Raw genomic sequence first — 24,294 nt, forward strand, 5'->3', positions numbered from 1 at the left:
ACCTACTGTGTAGCACAGGGAACTCTACTCAATGCTCTGTGGGACCTAAATGTGAAAGAAATCTACAAAAGAGTGGATATACATATATGCAAAAAAGAAAGAACGAAAGTAGGGGTTATTGTGTGAAGACAGTAAAACACAGGGAGACGTCATTAAGTAGGACACTGATACGTAACAGGCCTGGCAGCGAGGAGCCCAAATGGAAGAGCTGTGTTAGCCATGGAAGAGGCACCAGTGTGGGTCCCTTTGGTATTCCTTTGTGGCATGCTCTTCCAGAATGGCTAACTGTGGATGAGCCATCTCTCCAGCTAGCCTAGCTTTCTCCAGGGATCGAGTCAGGGGAGGGACAACTTAAAATCTCTGCTTCTCGCCCTTCCGGTGTCCACTCCCCTCACTGAATAGCATTTACGCTAAAGAAGGACTGAGGGCTTGACAGAAAACAAAATTTAGCCGTGTCTGTGCAGTTGCTGTCAACCGGAGGGAGGAGTTTGGAGAAAGCATACAAAGAAAGGTATGAATTTTCCTTTCGAAAATTAATTTGTGCATATATTAAACCTTTCTCATTGGCTCTTGAGAATTAAGCTCTGACAACACAACTGGCTTTCAGCACATTTCCTGAGTTGCCCCATCGTTTCGTATAGTGTCTGAAGTCCTCACAGAGTAACGTGTGGCATTCTTTAGGGCTGTCCGTTTTCCATTTCCAGAACTGGGTAACTGCATTTAGGAGGTCAGCAAATCCATTTGCTTTTCAGTTAATGACATGGACGAGAGGCTGCTGGGAAGTGGCCGAGGGGGGTTCACTGAGAGCCAGGGAGGAGGCTGGGCCCTGGTTGTAGAAGGAGCTGGGTGACAAGGCAGTAGCTGTCCTTTTACACCTGGCCAAGGGACTAGGACAGCAAGGGATTGTGGAAGGACAGGGATGCACAGACAAGAAGGGATGGAGGGAGGCAAGAGCCCTGATGGGACTTTGCCCATTAGAACCCCCCTCTGCAGGAGGTAGTTTTTTCCACACATGCTCCCCTCAGCAACTCCTCCTGTCCTACTGCACCCACAACAGGAAGGATGCCCCAAGCCATCCTCTGACTCCCTGGTGGGGTCCTGCGGTTCAGCCACAGTTCATGCAGCATCCTCAGAGAGGCTCACAGTTCTAGCCCTTTCATTTTACAATCCCCTCTGTCTGCGGGTTTCAAACATAGTATCCTGACCTCTGTACAATCTGTTTGGAAATAACTCAGGCAATTGGTTCATATTACCAGCTAAATGCTTATGAAATTTCATTTTAAGAGACATAACTGAAAAAGCATAAAAATGTCCAAATTCTCTCATTTAAAAACATCACTGCAAGCCAAGACCTTGTATGATAATGTATAAGTGCAATGTTACAACTAAATTATGAAGATCAAGGAAATAAAGTCCAGGGAGGAAGAATAAGGGAACTTTAATGTGCCTTCCATACCTTCAATGTGGGAAATTAACATGAAACAGCTATTTCCAAGCTCTGCAAATACATCGGAAGATAGACAGTACTGTTCTAGTGTGAAGATAATATATATCAGCACAATTAGAAAATTACTCATTTATCATGTTCAGGATTGACTTGTCTGTGAGAAGGTCTAACAAATTTATCAGAAGGTCTAACAACAATTCTGCTGATGGTTTCCTTCTTGCTGCCTCTCTTTCTTAGTCCCTTATTCAGAAAGACGTCTAAGTAACATCCATGTCCTGGCTTGGTCATCCAAAATAAACTGCTGTGTACTGAGTCTTGGTTATGGGTAGATTCTTTGCCTTGATTTGCCTAGAACAAAATGTTGCTAATAATGATATTGACTCTGGGAATGATGATAGATATCTACTGAACACCTACTATGGGCCATGCACAATTCAAATGTTTTACACGCATCAACTCATTTACTTTTAGAACAACCATGTGAAACAGAAAGGATGATTTCCCATTTTATAGGTATGGAAACGGAGGTTAAGAAAGGTTAAGTAATTGCCTACGGTCACTAAGTTAAGCAAGGAATGGAGTCAGGATGCCAACTCAAGTCTCAAAGCCCAGGTGTTAGTGGTACTGGTACAGATTTGAGAGCAAACCTGCTTGAGTGTTGACAGGCACTGTCACTCCCCAGACAACTGGTCACTTTGGGCTCTTACTTGGACACAGTAGGCTTACTACAAATACATACACCTACAACAAGTACACAATTCTTATTTCTGCCCTTATTTAGAATGTGGTGTAAGTGTATGGAGCAGGTGAATGAAAAAGAAACCATATTGCAGGCGGAAAGCAAGTTAAACCCTTCTACCTGCAACCTGACTTCTTTAGCATGCAGAAGCCAAATAGTACAGCAGAGGCTCTGGTACCACGAGGACTTCTCATTTTAAGAGAGAAACAAGAGGCAGTAGAGGAGAAATGCATGGGCTTTGGAGACAGGCAGACAGGACTCAAAGCCTGTTCTTTCACCACGTGACTCTGAACGAGTTATATACCCTCTCTGGGCCTCCGCGCTTCCCTCAGAAAAGTGTCTGTGTGCCAACATCCTTACCTTGTAGGGCTGTCTGGCAGAATAAATGAGACAGCAAAATACCTTGCACACAGTGAGAACTTAATTAATTTTAGACTTTATGTTGCTTTCTACTCCTTCAATCAACAATTTTAAGCCACACTATTGTTGATTGTTACACAGGGCAATTAGGTAGAAAGCTCACAGGGTATGTTTTAGACTTCTGGGCCTTAACCATGTGATTCAAATGGCCAGCTATGATGCTGTTCACTGTCAAGGTCAGACGGTTTAAGTCAAGCTAAGCAAAATCAGCCGATGAGCTTCTATTGAGAATCAGCACTCTGGTAGGCATGGGGGTGTGGACAAGGGAGATGCAGTAAGTGGAGGAGAAGCTCACATCGGGGAAGTGCCTACCATACTCCAGTTTCACGCAGAAAATTTGTTTTATTACTTTATAATGACAGCTGAAATAAGACAAGGTTTCTATGCTGCAGAGTTTTGAGTCTGGTTGGGACAACCTCAGTCCACACATGCATAAAAATAAAACCATGTATATTTTTTAATATCTTAAACAATGTCAGTATCTGTGTACAGAGAAATACAAGAAGATAAAGATCCAGAAAAGGGGGCTCTTTCTTTTTAAGGCCAGAAAAATCTCAAAAGTGACTCATTTTCTCTCTAAATATACATTATGATTATGATTATTTTACACGCTGGGATCCCTTAGCTGGCCCCAGGCTTATATGTGGCATCTAGACTTAAATACTCTAGTCCTGGGACAAAACGGTATGAGCTATACCCATTTGAAAGATGTATTCCTTAATATATCCCTCCAACCAGAAAATGAAGTAAGTTACAGCATCAGAATGTTGCTGTTTAATCCCTTGAAGAGAAAAAGTATTTTCCAGAAACACTGGGCTTGGAGTTCCTAAGAGGGAGAGGTACTGTAACAATAGAGTCTCCATCCCCAGCCACCTCCTGATGAGGCAGTTCTACCTCAAACATCAAAGCTGCTGCATTAAAATTTAATTTGAATTTAAAATCCCTGACAGGGACCGACACTGGAGAAGCAGGGGTTAACCACGGAGATAATGAGGCGGCTGCTGCCACCGCTGATTCTGTTGACAGTATTGTATCACCTAATGAATGCGGCGATATAAATCTTGATGAGGGGCAGGCTGGAGTCTCGGGAAAGGTAATGATAATGAGCAGGGGCAGGAGCCCATGCTGCAGATGAAGAAGAAAACCAATAAAATGCTCGGCCCAGGAGGAGCAGGCTGAGGCTGGGCCCGGCAAGGGTCAATCATTTGGCCCTGTTTATGCAGGTTGCCCTGTATTCCACCAGGCACATTCTAGGGCCTCCTGGGTTCGCAGGAGCTGATGGAAGACAAGGGAAGGTGGAGGGAGGCATCGTGGACTTCTAAGTCAGTTCCCCACAGGCCCAGTCAAGAATAGAAATAGGACAGTTACCACCACCGACAGGGGAATCTCATAATCTCTGTCTCTCTTCTCAGTGGCAGGAGGAAAACAGATTTTCCAGATCTTAATGATCCATGTCATCACCTGAAGTCCCTGCTTTACGCTGACTGGGTCTCAGACTACGATGAATCCATACTAACATACTACCACTTGCCTTTTTCAGTTAACGAGCTTGGTGTGATTCCTTTGCTCTCGTCCCTTGAGAAATACGTTCCAAGGGCCACTTGGTAAAACAAAGGACTCCTTGAAAAGCTTTCATGTAGAAATCAAAGACTCCAGAGGCCATTATGGAGGTGGGATCTGATGTTCCAGGCAGCGTGCGAGCATTTGGGCAGGCCCCTGGGGACTTTACCTGGCGAGCTCCAGGGAACAGAGGTAACCCTGGTGTATTCTCCACACAGCTCTGGGCCCAGGCGATGCAGGCTCTAGTAGCTCTAACAGCTACAGACCAATGGTCCAGGCTGCTTTCCCAGGTCAGGAATAAGAGATATTGAGGAGAGTCCAGCACACTCACTCTGGAGCAGAATATGATTCTTAGGTGGAGAAATGAGTTGCAGTGCTGGAGCATCTGATACAATGGAACCACACTGTTCTGGGCAGTGTCAGACTGGTGGGCCTTCCTCCAAGTCTAGAACCCAGGAAATAGATTTCTGATTGAAAAAAGAAACAATCTAGACATGTGCCTTAATACTTGACAGTACCATGAAGGGGCCCCTTATCTTCATCCAGGAGTCTCAAGTCTGTCGTGCATAAGAGTCACCTGGATGATTTTCAGAATATAGATTCTGGGCCCCATCTTCAAAAAGCTTGTTTAGGAGGGACTCGGGTGAGTGTGCTCTGGACAGAAAAGCATCTTTGTCTTTTTATTTTATTTTTTTCCCTCTTCCTTTTAAATCTCCTAGAAGTGACTATCATCTACTACTGGCTGAGGATATGTCTTATGTAAAAGTGGGAAGAAAATAAAAGAGAGAAAAAATAGGAAATCATACTTTTTCTATATTTTTTCACCAGGGTGTCTCAACTTTGGCTGTATTGACATTTCAGGCTGGATCATCCTTTGTTGCAGTGGGTTGCCCTGTGCATTATGAAGTGTTTAGCAGCAGCCTTGGTTTCTACCCACTGAATGCCAGTAGCTGGCCTAGTTATGACAATCAAAAAAGTCTCCAGCCCTCTGGATGGGAGTAGGGAGTGCAAAACTACCCGCGGTCGAGCCCCACCTGCTTAGATGACCTAGTGGCCTTGAAGCCTGGGCATTTTAAAGGACTAAGTACTAAGAGAAGGGAGACAAGTCATTGCCAAGTCCTGGTGGTTTATTGCAATGAGCCAGTCTTTTACTTTGTGATTACCATCCTTGGAAAGAAATTTTATTGTAGCTTTTTGTTGTTGTTACAAGCAGCACTCTTTTCAGAGGAGTGGCTACTCTGAAGAGAATCCAGCAATTTGCAACATTCTTTCTCAGAGCTTCTGTTACCCCAGCAGGAGCATCCGCAGCCACACCCGCAATTTGCATAGAAGCATCGAACGCCAACCAAAACAGATACCCCAAGGATGGACAGAGTCCACACCCTTCACAAGCCCCCACAGAGACCACACGTGCACACCACATAGATAGGTACCCCTTTCCCATTACAGATGGCACAGAAAATAAAAGTGTTCTTTTCCTAACAGAGGGAGAGTTGAGATTAAAGGATTCATATTCGCAAGAGAAAGTTCCCTTTCTCTTTCTTCTTCCCTTTCTTTCCTTTCTCCCCACCCCGTCCTATTTCTCTCATCCTCCTCTTTCTCTTTCCTCATGCTTTTTGTTCTCTCCTCTCTCCATCTCTTTCCCTCTCAGCCCCTCCACCCTCTCTCTCATTTTATTCGATTGGTTTGCCGGGCAACCTTACAGAAACTTCTCTCAAGAGCAGGCCTATTGAGCCTCGCTCTCAAATTGCCCCCAGAGCCCACTGGATATTCCTTCAGATGTCTAACAAGCGTTGAACACAACTGAGGTTTAGAGAGACACAGAAATCAATACTGCGGCTTCCACCAGTCACGCTGAGGGATTAGTTGTCCCAAGGAAAAGCACAGACAGTTGAATAAGAGAATCATGACTCCGAATACCCTAACAGGTTTATGAACTAGAAAGCAGCCTCTGGCCTTGATAACCTCCAGTTGGCCTGGAGAAAAAGGAGACTGTGAAAACATTCACTTAGCTTTCTCCCCTTTTGTATTAATGAGGTCAAGCGTTGGACCTCAGGGGGTCAACAGTGGTACTCAGAGGAACGACTGTTTAGGCCAATGGGCAAGGATGACCGTCTGAGCAGTGGCAACTCAGAGGCTCAGGCGTCCTCCCAGATTTGGCAAATTCAGTGGTCACATCCCTCAGGACAGTTTGCAAGGAGGCTGGGTCTGGAAGCCAAGTAGAAAAAGAACAGTGCCTTGTATTATGTGTTATGAGTAGTCAGTATTATAAACAGTGGAGGAGCTTACAGTTTTAAATCATGGACGGGGTATGGGAGAGCAACAGAGTATGCAAATGAATTCTGAAAGTGAAAGTCGCTCAGTGGTGTCCGACTCTTTGCGACCCCATGGACTACACAGTCCATGGAATTCTCCAGGCCAGAATTCTGGAGTGGGTAGCCTTTCCCTTCTCCAGAGGATCTTCCCAACACAAGGATTGAACCCAGGTCTCCCGCATTGGAGGCAGATTCTTTACCAGCTGAGCCACAAGGGAAGCCCATGAATCATGGTTTGCTTCAAAATGGACAGGATTCTGAAGGAGTAAAAAGCAATGGGAAAAATTTAGTAAGTAGTTTCTCCACTTTGATAAGAGTATAACCAGAAGGGTCTCATCTCAGTAAGTTTAAATTTTCATTCCTCCACCTCCTACAAGTGACCAGACTTACGAACCAAATGGACACCCTGAAAGCCTCACATTTATATTGGGAAGGCTGTTTTCAAACAGGTGGATTCAAAGATCTAAATGATGTCCTTTTTAATAAAGAGAGAGTCACTTTTCAACTGGACCTACAGGCTTGAGCGAAGTGAAGAATTAAGGCTATTATCTGTATAATTCAAGCCCAAACCTACCTTTCTGTGAATTTATAGGACAATTTAGGTCCTAGCTGAATAATTCAGAAAAAGATAATCACCTCAATTATTTAGATGACCATCTCATCCCCTTATATATTCCATCTCTCTAACTCAGATGTGGAAAGTTGACAGCAATTAAACCTCTCAACCAAGCTGCCCACAGGAGGACACAGATTTGAACTACAAATATGGTACCCTTGAAACACGATGAATAGAAATGGACCCAGATAAGCACATTCATGTCGAAAACACTCGTCCTAAATCAGTAAGTGGTGCTCACCCATCTGATTAGGGCTGCAACATCGTAGACTCAAGCATGAGGCTTGGAGGTCATCTCTCAAGGCCAGCACTCTCTTGGCCCTGGGAGGATGTCACTGATTTGGGACAGGACTCAGCACCTTTCTCTGGCAGTGCCTTCCCCACCCCCTCCCCGTTTCCCCATCCCCCGTCCCATCAGCCTTCGCCCCACTGAGTTTGTAGAAGAGCCTCGTTTCTGGGATGTGTCTGAGTCGAGGACCGGGAGCAGGAATTTGTGCATCCGAGTCTGGTTAGCCAGCAGCATGGGGAATGACAATGTTTATGATGACATGGGGCTGGCGGGGAGCCTGTGAGATACCTGATGAAGTTGGCAGGGGTCAAGGGGAACTCAGTCTCTCCCTGGGATGACTTGGGGACAATGAACAGGTCATGCTGGCTGGGGTCCTGTCTGGGTGGCACCTCCAGGTCCCCACGAGTCTCTGTGTTCATGTGCACGTGGCTTTATGTGTACAGACGCAGGGTGTCTGCATGTCCAGGCTGGTGGGTTCAGCTTTCCTTTGTGTGAACATTAATCTGCCTGGTCCCATCCCCCCTGCCTCTGCCTGCACATTAACCTAAAATATGAGCGCATGCTCCGGTATTGCCTGCGCTAGCTGCCCCCGCGCCCACAGCGTCCCTGCCCCCTTCCTCCAGCCCTCTTATCTAAAGCAGCGTGTCACTGCAATTTTATGGTCAACATTACAGACTCAAGCCCTCCTTTGAACCAATCAAACAGCACTGAATATGTTAAGGGAATCCAGGCTTTCTGGAAGGAGCCTGCATCCTGAGCCGCACTGCCTGACCTCTCTAAGAGCAGCCCCCATAAATCTGCCTCACGTGATGGGAGATGGGCTTTTCAGGATCTCTCAGGGTGCTTTGAGGTAGCACTTCTATGAACTCCTTGCCACAATAAATAATGCTACCTGCAATATGTCTTTGGGAGTGTGTCAGCAGCTGCTGTCCTGCCATGAATTTTTATTCTTGTGCCGTCTGGAAGATAGATTCCAGATTCAGCATTTCCCCGCACTTAGTGTCAGATCTCTTTACCCCCTTGCCCCAGCAGAATGACAGAGACCACAAATAAAATAAAATAAAAAAAAATTAAAAAAAAAAAAAACAGCCTAGGAAAAATGGCCCAAGACCAGAGGGAAAGAGCCACGCTCACCACAGTACAACATGGACTGTCACCGATGTGATGGCAGCGACTCCGTAGGAGGAAGGAGGGAAAAGCGGCAATTCGGAGACCTCAGAAAGGATGCAATTCACCTGGGGTAGCTGGAGAAAGGGGGTTTCTACCAGGTAAAGCTGTTGGATGGGAGGAAAGCCCATTTCAAGGCAATAAACCACTCTAAGAGAAAGCAACAGAAATCTGTTTTCAAACCTCATGTTAGATAGTCATTGCGCTGGTCAGATTCTAGACAATTGGTCCCTGAAAAGAGGGCAATGGATTTGAAAAAGTGTGGTGATGACATCCAAGATGAGTTGCAGTGGTTTGAAAGCTAAAGATGAGGGAGAAAGACACTACTGTAGCTTTGGAAGAACAATACGTTGGTTCCCAAATTTCACTGGCTTGCATGTCCTTGCTGATCTAGACGTGAGCATTCCCTGGCTGGCTATGTTTTACTAGTTATCATCTCCACAACTTGAGACCTCCCAGCTGCATTGAAGTCAAAACTCAGCACCGTGATGCCCGAGAATTTCCCTTTCTTTGAAATGTTCCAAGTCCCAGGAATCGTCTGCACTACTAGCATGCCAGCCATATCCATTACGGTGGGGGAGAACACAGGAAAGGAAGAAAGAAAATATGGCTTTGATATGTTAACGTCTCACAGCGGCAGATTATTTCGCTTCATGCCTGCTTCCTTTGCAGAGCGGGTAAAATTCAGCTGGCATCCTGGCAGGAATAACACACAGACCTAGCTTCTGTGTGCACGGAAGTCCGTGCAACCCCAGTCTGATGACAGAACCCACGACATCAGCCAACTTCCAGATCAGAGTTTTGCCAAATGTGAAGTGAGTCGGCACTGGGGATCTTAAAATACAGGTTTGGGTTTGGCAAGGGTGGGTTGGGGCCTGAAAGTCTGCACTTCTAATGAGTTCCCAGCTGCTGCAGATGCTGCTGCACGATATGCCAGAGAACAAGGTTTTACGTTATAGCAAGTTCCTATGTGTGCAGTACTCGTCCCCAACTGTCTATGTGGGCCCCAAACCCAGGAGAGATTGCTCTGTTCCTTTGTTCCTGTATATTTCACTCTTGGGTCTCTTTACTTCACTCTTTCTCTCTCTCTCTATATATATATACATATTAATTTTAAAATGTCAAAATAGAGTTTCAAAAATTGTGGAAGTATTAACCCAATAATACATCTGATTCACCAAAACAGAACATATTGTCTCATATGGAGACAGTAATGAGAAACCATATTTGAGACTCTCTGTGAATGTAAGATCTGGGCCAATCAACCTCCTGGGCCCAGCACTGATAAGCTACCAGGCCCCACCCAACGGGAATCTCATTGTTCATGCACGATGTTGGCTTTGAGTTGTGGCCCCCTCTGAGACAGGGCCACAGTCTCATCTTCAGCTTCCCACGGCACTGTGGTTGGGGTCCGGCCTGGTGAGTGGAGGGTGTGGAGTCAGGTGGGGACTAAATAGAAATCTTTACTGATCAAGTTATCAAGGGCCACCTGGTAAGTGGGGCCATGGGTTCATGTCAAATACAATAAGAAGACCAAGGTTACAGAATTGTCGACCTACAATGGAGGTGGCTGACAAGGTCATTGCCAAATTTGTCTTTTGATGGGAAGTTAAAGTTTCTTGGGGTTAATATAACCTTTGAAGTGACAAATGTGGAAACTTCTCTTCTATCCCAGCATGTTCAGATAAACAGCTAAGAACATAGCAGTCCCTGTCAGTCACGTCAGTCCGAGGCCGGAGATGATCACTCATTTGTAAACTGGGCTTTCTTTCTGCTGAATACCTTTCAAAAACAGACGCTCTCTCCTAATTGCCTGGGTTGACCTATATTTAGAAGCCTGAAATGTGCTGGTGTAGTGGAGAAGCCAGAAAAACATTGGAGTTAATCATTAAATCAATCTGGGCTGACCCCAGAGGACAGTGAGCACCAAGGGTTGTTGGTCAAGGAGCTTTCAGAGGCTGGACTTAAAGGAACTCTCTTGTTTCTCCGAAACTGGAAAATCTGCTTCTTCTTGAAAAACCTATTCTCAGAATAGAATTTGCTCTCTTCTAGGACAGTTCTTTGAGTCTCTTAAGCCGGTAACCAACGTCATTTTGTCTTGGGGTCCTCTCTGGGCTCCCCTCTGACCTCTACTGCATTGAGTTGCACAGATGGACAGACCAGAGGAATATGATCATTCTCAAGAGAAACCCGGCTACAAGAGCCTTCTTTCCTTCCCTTTTCACCTTGGCCATCTCTCCTCCTCTCATGGTGTCTTTTTGGTTTCTTACTGTTCAGGAATGTCAAAATTCATAGTTTCATTTTTTCCTTAAATGTTTGTACTCATAATGTGATGATGGTAAATTTCTTGAAAGTTCAGAGACTGAAAAATTGGGGGAAACAACAGAAGGTATCACACACTATTTTTAGTTCAAATGAGCAGTGTGATGACATCTGGACATGGGTACTAGGTATCTAGAAAGTTACAACACTGAACAGCAAGTTCAGGAAGCTGCGTGATTCTGGAGAACCAGCAGTCACCCTCACATTTTCTAGCTCTGCTTTCTGCAACCCATGCTAGATGGTGGTTTGATTTTGAATGCTGAAAGATATAAACAGTTAAGGCAGGAGGGAGTACCTAGAACCAGTCATGGAAAGTTACTGACCATTTGACTCCTGCAGAAAATACTGGTCAGATAGATGAGTGATGGAAAAATCTGATACCTTTTATGCAATTTATGTTTGGATGTCCAGCTGGCTAACTTTAAGGTTAAATTAACATATCTGAATGACACACACATATATTTTAAATTCTTGCATTGAATTTTGTAGAGCTAAACTAGGAAATGAGGAAGCTAATGTTGGAAGAGAATAAATTATAGATACATTATCAGCTATTTATTGAATATTTACAGACTCCTTTCTGAGAAGATATGCCAGTATAAGACATCTTTACCTTCAGGAAATTTACTTTCTAATTGTTGGGATGGTACTCTGTGACTAGAACAATTAGATGTACATGTAAATATGTAAGTGCTAAAGGATATGACATGATATTATATGATATGATCACATAGTAAAGATAAGAATTTAGAGAAGTAAGATATCAATGAGAGTTTTAGAACCCAAGAAAGGCTTCCTGTGGGTGGGGTTTGTGTAGGAAATAGGATGGGCCTTCCAAGGAACTGGGACAGTATCTAGGAAGCCATGAAATCCAGCGTGTACTCAGCAGGTACAAGAAGGCTGGTCCTGTGCAGCAGAAGTAGACTGTCAGGGGACTGTGGGAAGTCAAGGCTGACAGTCTGGGAAGGGATGTTTGATAATGGAAATGAAGACACTGAAAGTTATTTTTAAACAGAAGCATATTATAATGGGAACATACTTCGGAAAAATTAGAGAAGGTACCCCAGACCCTCAAACATATGGTCACAGGAACCTGGGCTCCTTGAACTTGACCCAGTGAGTATAGCAACTGTCCCCTGGCCCTGTCCCCAGCTGTGACCCCTAAGGGTCTGTGACCTTAGGACCAGGAAAGCTGTAAGTGAAAAAAATAGACAAACTCACCTAGAGCTCTGTTTTGCTAAAATTCTATAATACTTCAGGGAGCGTAAATAATGTATTTGAGACTTCTAAAAAAAGAGACAATGGTAAAACCATTGTGGGAGTGGTTATGGAATGGAAACATTCTACCCAGGTAGTAAGTAGAAATTTATTATTGACATTATTAGCACATGATGGTAATAAAAAGCAAACCAATTTATAGTTGGTTTTAGTATTCTTTTTAAATGCTCTACTGACAACACATTCCCTTACTCTTTGAATTTAGGGTAGACTGTTCCCACTGTGCCCCTCTCACCAGAGAGACAGACCAGCATTTCTCTACAGGGGCAATTTTAGCCCCCTACTCAAGAGATACTTAGCAACGTCTGAGGATATATGTGGTTGTTACAACAGGGTATGGGGGTGATGTACTACCAACATCTAGTAGATAGGGGCCAGGGATGCTGCTAAAGATCCTACAGTGCCCAGGACAGCCGCCCATAACAAAGAATGATCCAATCCCAAATTTCAATAGTGCTGAGGTTGATATAGAAAAAGGTGCCCACAGAAGCATTAATTATGACAACAAAATCTTGGAAATAATCTTCATCTCCAACAATAAAGGAATGGTTAAGTGAATTTTGGACTATCCATATATCTGAAGCATGTACTTTGCATTCAAGCTTTCATATACAACCTAATGATGTAGGAAATTGTAAAGAGTATACTTTTAAATAAGGACTTCTGCAGTGGTCCAGTGGTTAAGACTCTGTGCTCCCAATGCAGGAGTTCAATCCCTGGTCGGGGAACTAAGATCCTGCATGCCAAGTAGTGTAGCCAAAACAAAAAAAAAAAAAAGAGAGAGAAAGATGAAAAAAAAAAAAAAAACCCTATACTATTAAATAGAAAATCAGGAATCCAAACCTTATTCACAATGCCATCTGAACACTGTAACAACAAATGTGCCCTTGCACACCCCATACACACAAATGATATAAGGCATGGGACTGGGAAGAAGTTACTAAAATGCCCATAATAGTTATCTCTGGATGGTAAGAAATACGTGATATTTCTTACCTTCAAAAAAAAAATAACTACTGTTCTGTCAAAATATCTCAATAGTTTAAAACAGGCCAAGTTTAATAAGATGAAATGTAAGCAGACTGTGACATATTTATACATATATTTGGAGCTCCAACTCTCAAAGACAGGAGGAAGATGACCAGCATGAAGGGTGTGAGTCAATCCAAGTTCAAAATAACATGAATAGGCCAGATGGGGCTGCTGAAAGAGCTACTGCAAGTCTAGGATAACTTAATAAGAGAAGACTACACCAGAATGATGTAGGTAGCAGTCTGCTGTGGGGCAAGTGCACCCATCATGCATCTGGAGTGCTGAATGCAGGCCATGTGACATACTTAGGGGTGACCACTGGAAACCTGGAGTAGGTCCAGCTGAGAGCAATCAATAGAGTGAGGGGTTGGGGAATTGTGTTATGTGACAAAAGGGTGAAAGAGCTAGAGATGTTTAGTCTGATGGCAAAAATGCTTAGGAGAGAAGTGAGTGCTGTCTTCAAATATTTGGCAGGCTGTCATACGGTAAAGGGATAAACACGCTCTGCCTGAGCCTGGATCACAGAGATGGTACTAATTGCTGATATGAGCTGATAACTTATCTTCTTTCACATAATTTCCAAACAAAAACGAGAAAACTCTTCTAAACCTAGGAGATGTTCAAAAACGGGGTGGCTAACTTGGGATGTCATATGGTTCCCATCACTGACTTTCCAGCAGTGTGTCAAGGTTGCTATAGAATGGATGGGGAGCTGAGAAAATGAGAGAAGGATGGCTAGTAATGTATTCCTGATGCCTAGTGCTTGATGCATGAACAGATGTCTAGCAGCCAACAATCACTGAGCACTTTCTGTGAGTCAGGCACCAAAAATGGTACTAAGGGCTTCACGTGCTCTAACTTGCTCCTTATAGCCACTTAGTAATGAAGATACTATTATATATCAACCTCATTTCCCAGATGAGAAAATGCAGATTGAGGAAAATTGAGGATCTTGCCCAAGTCAACAGCTAATCAAAATGTCAGATTCTATAGTAATGCTAATAATAATAACACTCATCACTAGCAAAATAACTGTAGTGGAAAACATTTGTATAATGCTTACTATGCATCAAATGTAATTGGGAATGCTATACACCCCCAGTTAATAGATGAGCCTTGGGGAGGTTGAGGCTCTTGTCTAAGACCAAAAATGTTTCAGATACTGTAGCAATGCTAACCATGATAATATTCATCATTGTCACCATAATAACTGCAGCTGCAAACACTTGTATAGTGCTTACTACAGATCAAACAGTTCCAAATGCTGTACCTATATAAAGTCATTTAAGGCCACAACTCTAAGTGGTATCTCCTCCTTTTATCCTCATTTTACAGATGAAGAAATGTTGGCTTGGGGAAGTTGACAACCTTGCTCAAGGTTACACAGCTAATATGTGATAGACTGGATTTTGAAACCTGGTATATCAGACTCCATAAGGTTATCAGTAACAGGGGTACTGATTCTTCCTGTCATCGTTGTCTTCACTGTCATAGTTTATTATGTAACACTATGTGTCAGTCAAAACACAACAGCCTTATGGGGTAGTTAATTTTATATGTCAACTTGGAGGGTGATTTTGGACAACATTAACATTTACATCGGTGGACTTTGAAGAAGCAGATTGAACTCCATGTGTGGGTGGGCCTCACCCCATCAGGTGAAGGCTTGAAACTAGAACAAAAAGACTGGCCTCCCCATGCAAGAGGGCATTTTCCAGCAGTCTGCCTTGGACTTTATCTGCACCATTGGCTCTTCTGGGTATCCACCCACTGGCCTTTGGATTGGATCTGCACTCTCAGCTCTCCTGTCTCTCTAGCCTGCTAGCCCACACCACAGACTTTGGACACATCAACTTCCACAGTTATATGAAACAATTCCTTATTAAAAAAAAAAAAACCCTCTCCCCCCTGCTTCCCACCTTTTTCTCTCCATATATGGCATACCTTGTTTTTTCACACTTCACTCTATTGTGCTTTGCAGATACTGTGGACTTTGTTTATTTGACAAATTGGAGGCAAATGTGTGGCACCCTTGTGTCAAGCAAGTCTACCGGCACCTATTCTTCCAGTGGAAATTATTCACTTCATGTCTCTGTCACAAGTTGGTCATTCTTGCAATATTTTCAACTCTTTCATTATTATATTTCTTATGATGACCTGTGATCAGCGACCTTTGATGTAACTATTGCAATTGCTTTGGAGCTCCAAGAACTGTGTCCATATAAGATAGTGAACTTAATCCATAAATGTTCTGAGTGTTTTGAATGCGCCACTCACTGGCTATTCCCCTATCTCTGTCTCTTGTCTCAGGTCTCTCTATTCCTTGAGACACAACATACTGAAATTAGGCCAATTAATAACCCTACAATAGACTCTAAGTGTTGAAGAAAATAAGTCAATCTAAGTGACAAACTCCACTGTTGTCTTATTTTACGAAATTGCCACAACCAACCTGACCTTCAGCAACTGCCATCTTAATCAGTCAACAGCCATCAACAAGGTAAGACTCTCCACAAGCAAAAAGATTATGACTCACTGACAGCTCAGATGATGGTTAGCACTTTTTAGCAATATGTGTGTGTGTTAGTCACTCAGTCATGTCTGACTCTTTGCGACCCCATGGACTGTAGCCCATCAGTTTCCTCTGTCCATTGGATTCTCCAGGCAAGAATACTGGAGTGGGTTGCCATTTCCTTCTCCAGGGGATCTTTCTGATCCAGGGATTGAACCTGGGTCTCCTGCATTGCAGGCAGATACCTTACCATCTGAGCCGCCAGGGAAGTCCCTTTTAGCAATAAAGCATTTTTAAATTAAGGCATGCATATTATTCTTTTTAGACATAATGTTTTTACATATCAACTACAGTACAGTGTAAATATAATTTTTGTAGACACTACAAAACTAAAACAGTTATGTGATGCACTCTATTGAATACATGATCTACTGCAGTGGTCTGGAACTGAACCTTCTTTGGCTCTAAGGTGTACCCCCCCACCCCCACACACACCTTATTGTTTCTATTTCTCTGTAGAACCCTGCATATCACAGGTATGTATACTTATTGTCCCTATTTTAAACATTAGGAAACTGAGACTCAGAGATGTCCAGTTTTGAGATGTTTTTCTCAAAGCCACACAACTGATAAATGGCCAAGCCAGCATGGAAACTCTGACTGTCTCGCTATAGAGTCCGAGACTGTACACGAAGTTCTTTGGAACTCTTTGCTCTCTCATCTGCTGTGTTTCACTGACTGCTGCTGCTGCTGCTAAGTCGCTTCAGTCGTGTCCGTCTCTGTGCAACCCCAGAGACGGCAGCCCACCAGGCTCCCCCGTCCCTGGGATTCTCCAGGCAAGAACACTGGAGTGGGTTGCCATTGCCTTCTCCTATGTTTTACTGACTAGATGAAGTGAAATCAAGAGAGAAACATCTGAAAGCAGGAAAGGAGCTGTCTAGAGAGAACAGATGCCACTTCTGGATCCCCTCCCTCTACCAAATGGCTGGTTTATTCCTCAACCAGGCAGTCCTATCACATTAGGACTTTTCTCAATGTTTGACAGATCCAAGGTGATAAGACTCATTGCTTTTTCTTCCTCCTATTATCGTTCAATTCAATGGAAAAAGAATTTATTGAATATTTTTCACTTTTCAATTAAGAGGAAACTGAATTGCCACCCCCACCCTCCATATTCACTGGATAATTTGTGTTTCAAATACAGAGTGTTTAAAATAATTCAACCACATAGAATTTCTTCTTGGCTTCTCCTAACTGGTGAAAAGGCAGAAGCATATGTGTTGTTATTTTTCCAAAGGTTTTTAAGTCTTCTCTGATTTCAGTAATTCCTGTGATAAGGTTCCTACTTTTTGATTTACTACAGCCTTTCCTGAAAGAAAATTCCTCCTGGTAGTCTCATTTAAATTTCACTTTTGCCAGATTTCTCTTACTACTAGCAGCTCTTTGGACCATCCAGAGTGCATTCTCTTTTGGTGGCTCATCTTTCGCATAATTTCCAAACAAAAAGACAATACAGACAAAAGCAGCACAAAAACATGCCATGGGACCAGGTATTGAAAAAAAGGGCATTGAAACAGATCCAAATAGAAATACAATAGATTTATTATATGAGCCTTCAGCAGTAAAAAAGAAAGAGAAAAGCAAGGTTAGCAAAAGAGGGAAGGGGAGCAAAATGAATAACTAAATGCAAAGTGCCTAAGGAAATGGTGTTTTCTTTGTCTGCATCAACTTGTGCTCAAAGGACATTTCCCTATGAGGATGTCATTGCCCGCTCACTTCCTGTTTACAGTAATATGTAGGAGAAGCTTTTAAAGCCATTTGCAGCCCCTCTGGGAGTTGCCAAGAGGAAGGTGTTGCCTCTGAAGTAGGAGATGCTAAGCCTGAAAGTCAAAATACAGAAGACACAACCTTGTCCACTGTCCACAGCCCCTGCCTAGATTGTCCCTGCTTGGCCTGCCTCAGTGAGGCCGTGCACAGCCCCTCACACTGGCCAGTCCACTGGGAGAGAGTCTCAGAGGACAGTTTCTTCTTTTCTTGGCTGTTCCTTGATGAAGGTAGATGCCGAAAGGAAAGCAAATTCAAGAGCTTCTAATCTATTCTAAACCCAAGATGTTCTATCTGAGAAAGCAGGGGGAAGTCTCACCCCTGGGGCAAGTTTTCTAACAGGAAACCTCTCTGCCATCACCTGTCATAACTCTGAGCATCACTGAGCATCATCAAGGGAAGCCAAATCAGATACGCAGCAAAAGCAAGGTCTTAAGCAAGAAACCTAAAGGTGATGGGACACTGGGCTTCTTATACAGGCACATGCTGCCTCTCATTCTTGCAGTCCCAGCCCCTCCAGCCCTCCTTCTCCCTATCCGCTCCCCACACTGCATCCCAGCACCCTTACTGGCCACCTACCCTGAGTGCCACCACCTGCTGCCTCCAACCCACCACGACCTGCTTTTTCTCTGGCTTCAGATGGCTTATGTAATCTCTACCATTCAACCCAATACTCAGATACTGTTTGGTATTCTCAATGGTTCCATATACATAAAGCCTTTCTACCAAATAATGCTTCAAATGCCTTGAAAGAGAGGACCTTGTCATGTATCTTCTTCAGAGCCCCCTCCCCCATTAGATCTAGTACTTTGATGACCTTGATAACTTCCTGCTGATAAACTGCTTAATTTATGTCACCTACAGGTCTGTACTTCCAAACAGCACTAGGGACTGGCTTCCTCATTCAGGTTGTTATTTCCAACCAGTAAACACAAACACCCAAGGGACAATCTTGCATGACCGTTATGATAGGGGTGCAGAAAAGGAGTGGTCATTGCTAAAGATTCTTTGTTCTGTTTTTTTTTGGGCTAAGAGGAGGGAAAAGCTCACAGGGAACTCCCTGGCTGATTTTGATATTGGGCGCTTGGCCCTTTCATCAGAAGAGCAGGGACATTTTGCTCCCTCTGTGAGAATCTTTGACACAGAAAAAGGAATCCTGAGACTAGCCAGGCCTCTTTTTAATAATCACAGGAGTGGTGAGACGAGCAGGTCCAAGGTGATGGGAGAAGTGATATTGAATTTCATTTCTCAGCTCTATGCTAGGGAATGAAGAGTATTCTTGGAGGGAGGGACGAGTGGGAGCGGCTGGAAGCAACAGCCAACCAAAACACTGATGGAAGAGTCTGACTGTTTAACTACTGCTGGGGTGCAGGAAGACCCCAAGGTGAGATTTCCAGGTTTCAGGGTTTCTTTTCCTTGAAGAGAAGCTGAGGGGGAAGGGGCAGGTATTGTTCTGGCTTCGGTATTAATCTTGCCTTCTTTCTCCTTGCACCTGCCCGTGCTACCTGGCAGAGAAATAGCTGCTGCAGAGTCCGCTCCCCCTGACCAAGTTTATTTATTGTGGCTATTTTACCAGCTATTGGCTCAACACACTCCACTCAAATATTCATCATTTAGCTCTCTGGGTAAATCGTATTTAATCAGCACAGGGGAGAAAATAGCATAATTATAGATGCCGGATGCCATTACACTCAGAAGAAATTAAACCTTGTCTCAAGCCGACCAGTGGTTGCTGTGATTGCATCACCACTGGGGTTACAGAGAGGTTAGTGGCCATTTGGGGCCAGTGGTACCTCGCAGGATGCCTGACCCAGATGAGCCGTAAGGAGACACATCCGTGAGCACACACATTCACGGCATCAAAAACTCATCAAACGGCAGCCAGTAAATTAATCTTTTATTGTTCTGAGAATGTGATGAATGAGAGGGTAATAAAGAAAGGTTCATGCATGGAGACGTAGGGACAGTAAATAAATGGGCCCAGAGAATTCCAGTCCTAAAGCTGATAGAGGGAGTTCCTCTTTACAACCTTCTCCAGGGGACATTCTGCCAATAGCCAGAGTGGTAGTGACAGTGACAGAAAAGGAGGAAAGAAACCTTTACAGCGAAGCACAAGCATTCATTTGGGGCATGTGCGTCTTTACAGGAAATCCTAGCATCCATGGAAGATAGAAAAGAAAAGGCTAAACCAGAAACTGCATTAGCCCTGATCCCAAACAGAAGTAGACTTGACTTTTCCACATGCAAAAGTTTCCATATCTGTATTGCTAAGGAGATGTTTGTTTCAGGAAATGGATAAAGGGAAAAGTTGTTAAAAACAACAAAACAAAACAACAAAACCCAACAGTAACACAGCATCAGAGCCCTACCTGCTTTCTGCCTGCTGCAAAGGCCAGAACCTTGGGGTCAGCTTCCTTCCAGTCATGCACGCTTGGCCTCTTCCCACACAAATCCAGGGCCACCCGCGCTTGTCCAAGTTACAGAATAATAAGAGTCACCTTTAATCTCATGACAGGGCTTTCTCTCCCCTGGACCTAAATCCTGGGTCAGCAGCCCTACCCATTGTCGAATGCTGTTTGTAAAAATTTTAAAATGTCCAAAGATGCAATTAGGCTTTACTTATTACTATTGGGTGACTGTTTTTGCTTTTTTTCTCCCCTTATTCTTTTTTTCCTTCAGATAATAATGCTTCTGAGGTTTGGATAAGTAACGAAGAGGAAGGAGATCTCCTTCTAGTCCATCCTGCTGCCGACAATTAAGAAACCTCAAAGTAATTTTTGAAAATGTCAGCGTCTCATTTAGCAAAAAGGATAAATAATAAATGAAGCGTAATCAGTGTCCTGTGCTGGTGGTACAGCTTCGCGGTGTCATTAGTAAACTAACGGTATAATATCTTTGTGTCACAGTTTAATTATATCTTGTAATTAGTTTCAGCAATGGATTGCATAGAGTCAGGCCCCCTGAGCTAAACAAAAGGTAATAGAACTTTCAGCGCCCCTGCATAAATCAATTATGAAAGTGTCCTGCATTATTTGAAGCTTGTTTGCTGTAATTTTATGCACAAAGCTGAACTGGTCCTTCTTGCCCACGGAGGGCAGTTCACCCCACCCCAGGCCTGCCTGCAGCTGAGCCTGCGGGCCGGGCCACACGCAGCCGGCCTGCCGTGCATCGGTCAGGACGTGCGTAGCACTAAATGCGGCGGAAGGGGCGAGGCATGGAAGGAGAGGGAGGTGCATACTGCGGCCAGGGGGGTGGGCCCGGGGGGTGGGCCCCCTCCCCCGCCCACCCTCCGCACAGGGGATGCAGGAAGATTGGAGCAGGTAATAGATGTATCATGCGCAAGAGAGCGGGGGATAAAATGGGAAAAGATGTGAGGCCCTGGAAGAATGATTCTCATGCTTCCTCGAACAAAGATGAGAAGGTTAGGAGCATCAAAGGCCAAGCAACGTTGATGAATATGGGCAGGCGGACACGACACACATCCCTTTATCATTTGTCCTTTCAACATCCCCGCTGTCCCCACGTGGTTGGAATTGGAACCGGCATAGGTTACTTGGCAATAGGGAAAGGGGAAGGAGAATCCACATCTTTAATTGGGTCTAATTCGGGTCCCACCGAGCTCAGGAACTGTAAAGGGCTTCCAAGCATAGTTGAGGGCTTAGCTGTGGTCACCAGGCCTGTTCGGGAGAGTCACGGAGTCCCCGCTGGGGGAAGCGAAGAAGAAACTCAGGGGCGGGGGGTTGGTTAAGTCCAAATGCCACCAATACGTGTGATCGTCCCTTTTTTGATCAAATTGTAAGGCATGGCAGAGAATGGGGGTGGGGTCCACATTCAAAGTCCTCATCAACTCGTCTTTGAAAGTCAGTCTAGTGCCACGCTGGCCTTTCTGTTTATACAACAATTTACAGGTTTAAACGAAACCCCGCTTGAAAAAGCAGACTGAATCTTCCTATTGTGAGCACTTCAGCAAATTTAACAAAAGAAAGAGCCCAGGCGAGGAAGAGAAAGAGAGAGCAAGGGGGGGTGGGGGTTGGGGGGGAGGAAAAAAAGGTCCAGTCCTCAGACTGGTGTGCTGCAATCTGGCTGGTTGCTATGGTGACGTGATGGCTTGTTCACATGGCAACATACCTTAGGTCCACTATTAGAATGATGAGAGTGAACTCGGTTGCATTAAGGAGAGCGCGCTGTATGCTAAAGCGAGTCTTTATCTCCAGAGAGAGCTGGACAGAGACTAGCAACCAGTACAAATGAGGGAGAAAAGGAGGAGGAGTTAAAGGTTGGAGGTCTGGAAGAAGAAAAAAAAAAAACTCAGGGACACAATAACGATGAAAAGAAAGATCCTCAGCGCTGTGTCTAAATTGAGGACCTGAGATTCAGAAGATGGACAATGAGTTTTGTTTGATATGGAATCCATCATCCAAACTGGCCCATCAGGCTAATCACCCCTTATTTAAAAAACACATTCCATATGAACCTGGCTGTGCCTTGGCTCCAGAAAACATCAACGGTGAGCTAAACCAAACCGAACTGTTGCAATAATGCATAGCCCAGCTATTGCCACTTAAATGAAATATTCTAATAATGGTAAGGGTGGCACATTACACAGCATTTATTTATTGAATATAACATGTCCACGGACAGCCACAGATCCACATCACATCACATCAGAGCTGGTAGGGAGAGTTCCCTTTGGAAATCTGGTTTCACGTTTCTTTTAGCCTTGTGGCAGTTTTCCCCGCTGCTGACGTCGAAAGGGTGGTGATAATTCTGTGGATATTTTCCCAACAACCCTTCCTATCTACCCACACTTGATTTCTCTCTGCTGTTTAGCAGGTACCACTGTGGCACTCAAAAGACAGCCAGGAATTACGGGGCTATATAATCCCACTGTGTCCTCCTAGTGCTGTTGTAAACCATCTGTGGGACGCCCAAGCCCCCCAAATTCCTATACCTCTCACTCATTTTGCCCTTCTTCCCACCTCCCTGTGCTGGCTGTGCTTTATTTGAAAATCTCATTACCATAATGTGAAGTGAAGGTTGGAGATCCGAAACAGCCAAAGACGAGGTTGGCATTGTCACACTTGCTGATGACAACTGTCTTACAGTCAGAAGATTTGGTGCTGCATGTCAGATACTAACTTGGCCCCTACTTTATGCCAATGCTCTCAATGCCTGTGTACCAGCAGAGGGGATCAGGTTCCCAGGAGCCTTCATCCTGGCAGAAGAGAGGGGCCATGGAGCTCTGGCACCAGCCAGCAGGGCCGAGGAACAGGACAGAGAGCAGAGGCAAACTCTGCTCATGAATTTCCTTCTTTCCACTTCAGATGCCACATTTCTGCCGGGTCTCAGGCTGCAGGACATCGCTCTCTACTACTTCCCAGGGTTTAATAACAGGAAGATTTGGCTTCCTCGTAAATCTGTTTAAGCCCAGTGTGGAGTGGGGACAGCTCAGGGGTTAGGACCCCAGACTTTGCAGCAGAGACTTGCTTTGTCACTGGCAAGCTGGGTGACCTGTCTGGGCTCAGTTTTCTGATCTGAACAGTGGAAACACAACAGTACCTGATCCTGTTAGATCGCTGGGAGGATATGATATGGAACATATCTATCTATGTTCCATCCAGGGAGTTGACATTTTATTGATTATTTTTTTCTCTGTTGACCTAGTATTCTTTCCACTGCTACTTTAGCAACAGAGAAAAGCATAATTTTCACATGATACGCTCTTGATTAATAGTCCAATGGCTTTCTACTTTTTTCTCCAAGAGTCTAGTCCAGAACACAGCTTGAACACATTTGTTCCAGAACCGTCTTCCCTCGATGCCCCCACAGAGGCAGGCAGTTCAACTTGCCCTCCTTCCTTTAGACACTTTTTGTTTTGTATTTTGACTACTGACAAAGTACCAGCCTTATCCCTCTTCCTCAAATGGTGGGCAAGCATTTCCTGATAAGCATGGCAAGCCATATGCAGAAAAACAAGAGAGAAAGAGAGGGGGAAACCTTCTGGTGTCTGTCAACTTTTCATGACAGCTGCACTCCTGTTCCCTCCTGAGGACCAAAATAACTACAAAGTGTATGAAATCGTTAAGCACATAAAAATCCCGGAGGTAGAGGCTGGGAATAAAACTCGTGATTTTCCCACCAAAAGGCATCAAAGTCCAGCTCTCACAGTTCATTTGCTTTCCCCTGCTCTGCGCAGGCAGACCTGACTTTGCTCAGGATGCAGGCAGCACTGGCCATGGACACACAGCTCAGAGAGGGAGAGAGGCTGGCGACCTGTAGGTGGACCAACGTGGGATGCCCAAGGAGGAGGGGGAGCCCAGACAGAGGAGGTAAGTCAGGAAGCACTGGAAAGACAGAAGACATCGGAATCCTCAGGACAGTTTTTTTGCAGCTTATGATATTCTTTTCACACATTTAATGGTGAGGCAGCTAGGTTTAAAGAAACTTTCCCATTTAAATGTGCCATAGCAGAATAATAAGGTTACATAGCATGTCCTGATGTATGGACCTGCCAGGTAGGATGGTGACAGGAAGATGCTGTGATACTGGAATCTGAACAGGAGATCTGGGAAGGGCTGTCCTGTGCCCCCACAGAGCAAGCCCAGGGGTGTGGGGCTTACTGTCATGTCACAGGGAGCTCCGGGCTCCCAGGCTTCTCCAACAGCTCTTGATTTGGGAACTGTTTTGGAGGAAGAACAACAACAGAAAATGCTGAACTCCTCACGTGCTTTGGGAGCTGTGTTGGGCATTCCAACTATGTAATATCTAGGGAC

The 24,294-nt window shown here is 44.4% G+C and overlaps 1 long non-coding RNA gene across 1 annotated transcript in view; it reads left to right on the top strand.

Moving 5' to 3' along the window:
* The window catches only part of LOC113876655, a 117,120-nt gene extending 96,764 nt beyond the window's left edge, over positions 1-20,356 (top strand). Inside the window, exons 2-3 of the long non-coding RNA XR_003506553.1 lie at positions 15,496-15,685; positions 20,201-20,356. This is a non-coding gene — a long non-coding RNA (uncharacterized LOC113876655). The remainder of the gene's footprint in view (positions 1-15,495; positions 15,686-20,200) is intronic.
* Positions 20,357-24,294: the final 3,938 nt, after the last annotated feature.

The sequence above is a fragment of the Bos indicus x Bos taurus genome, chromosome 18 (assembly GCF_003369695.1).
Source record: "Bos indicus x Bos taurus breed Angus x Brahman F1 hybrid chromosome 18, Bos_hybrid_MaternalHap_v2.0, whole genome shotgun sequence".
Taxonomy (NCBI): Eukaryota; Metazoa; Chordata; class Mammalia; order Artiodactyla; family Bovidae; genus Bos; species Bos indicus x Bos taurus.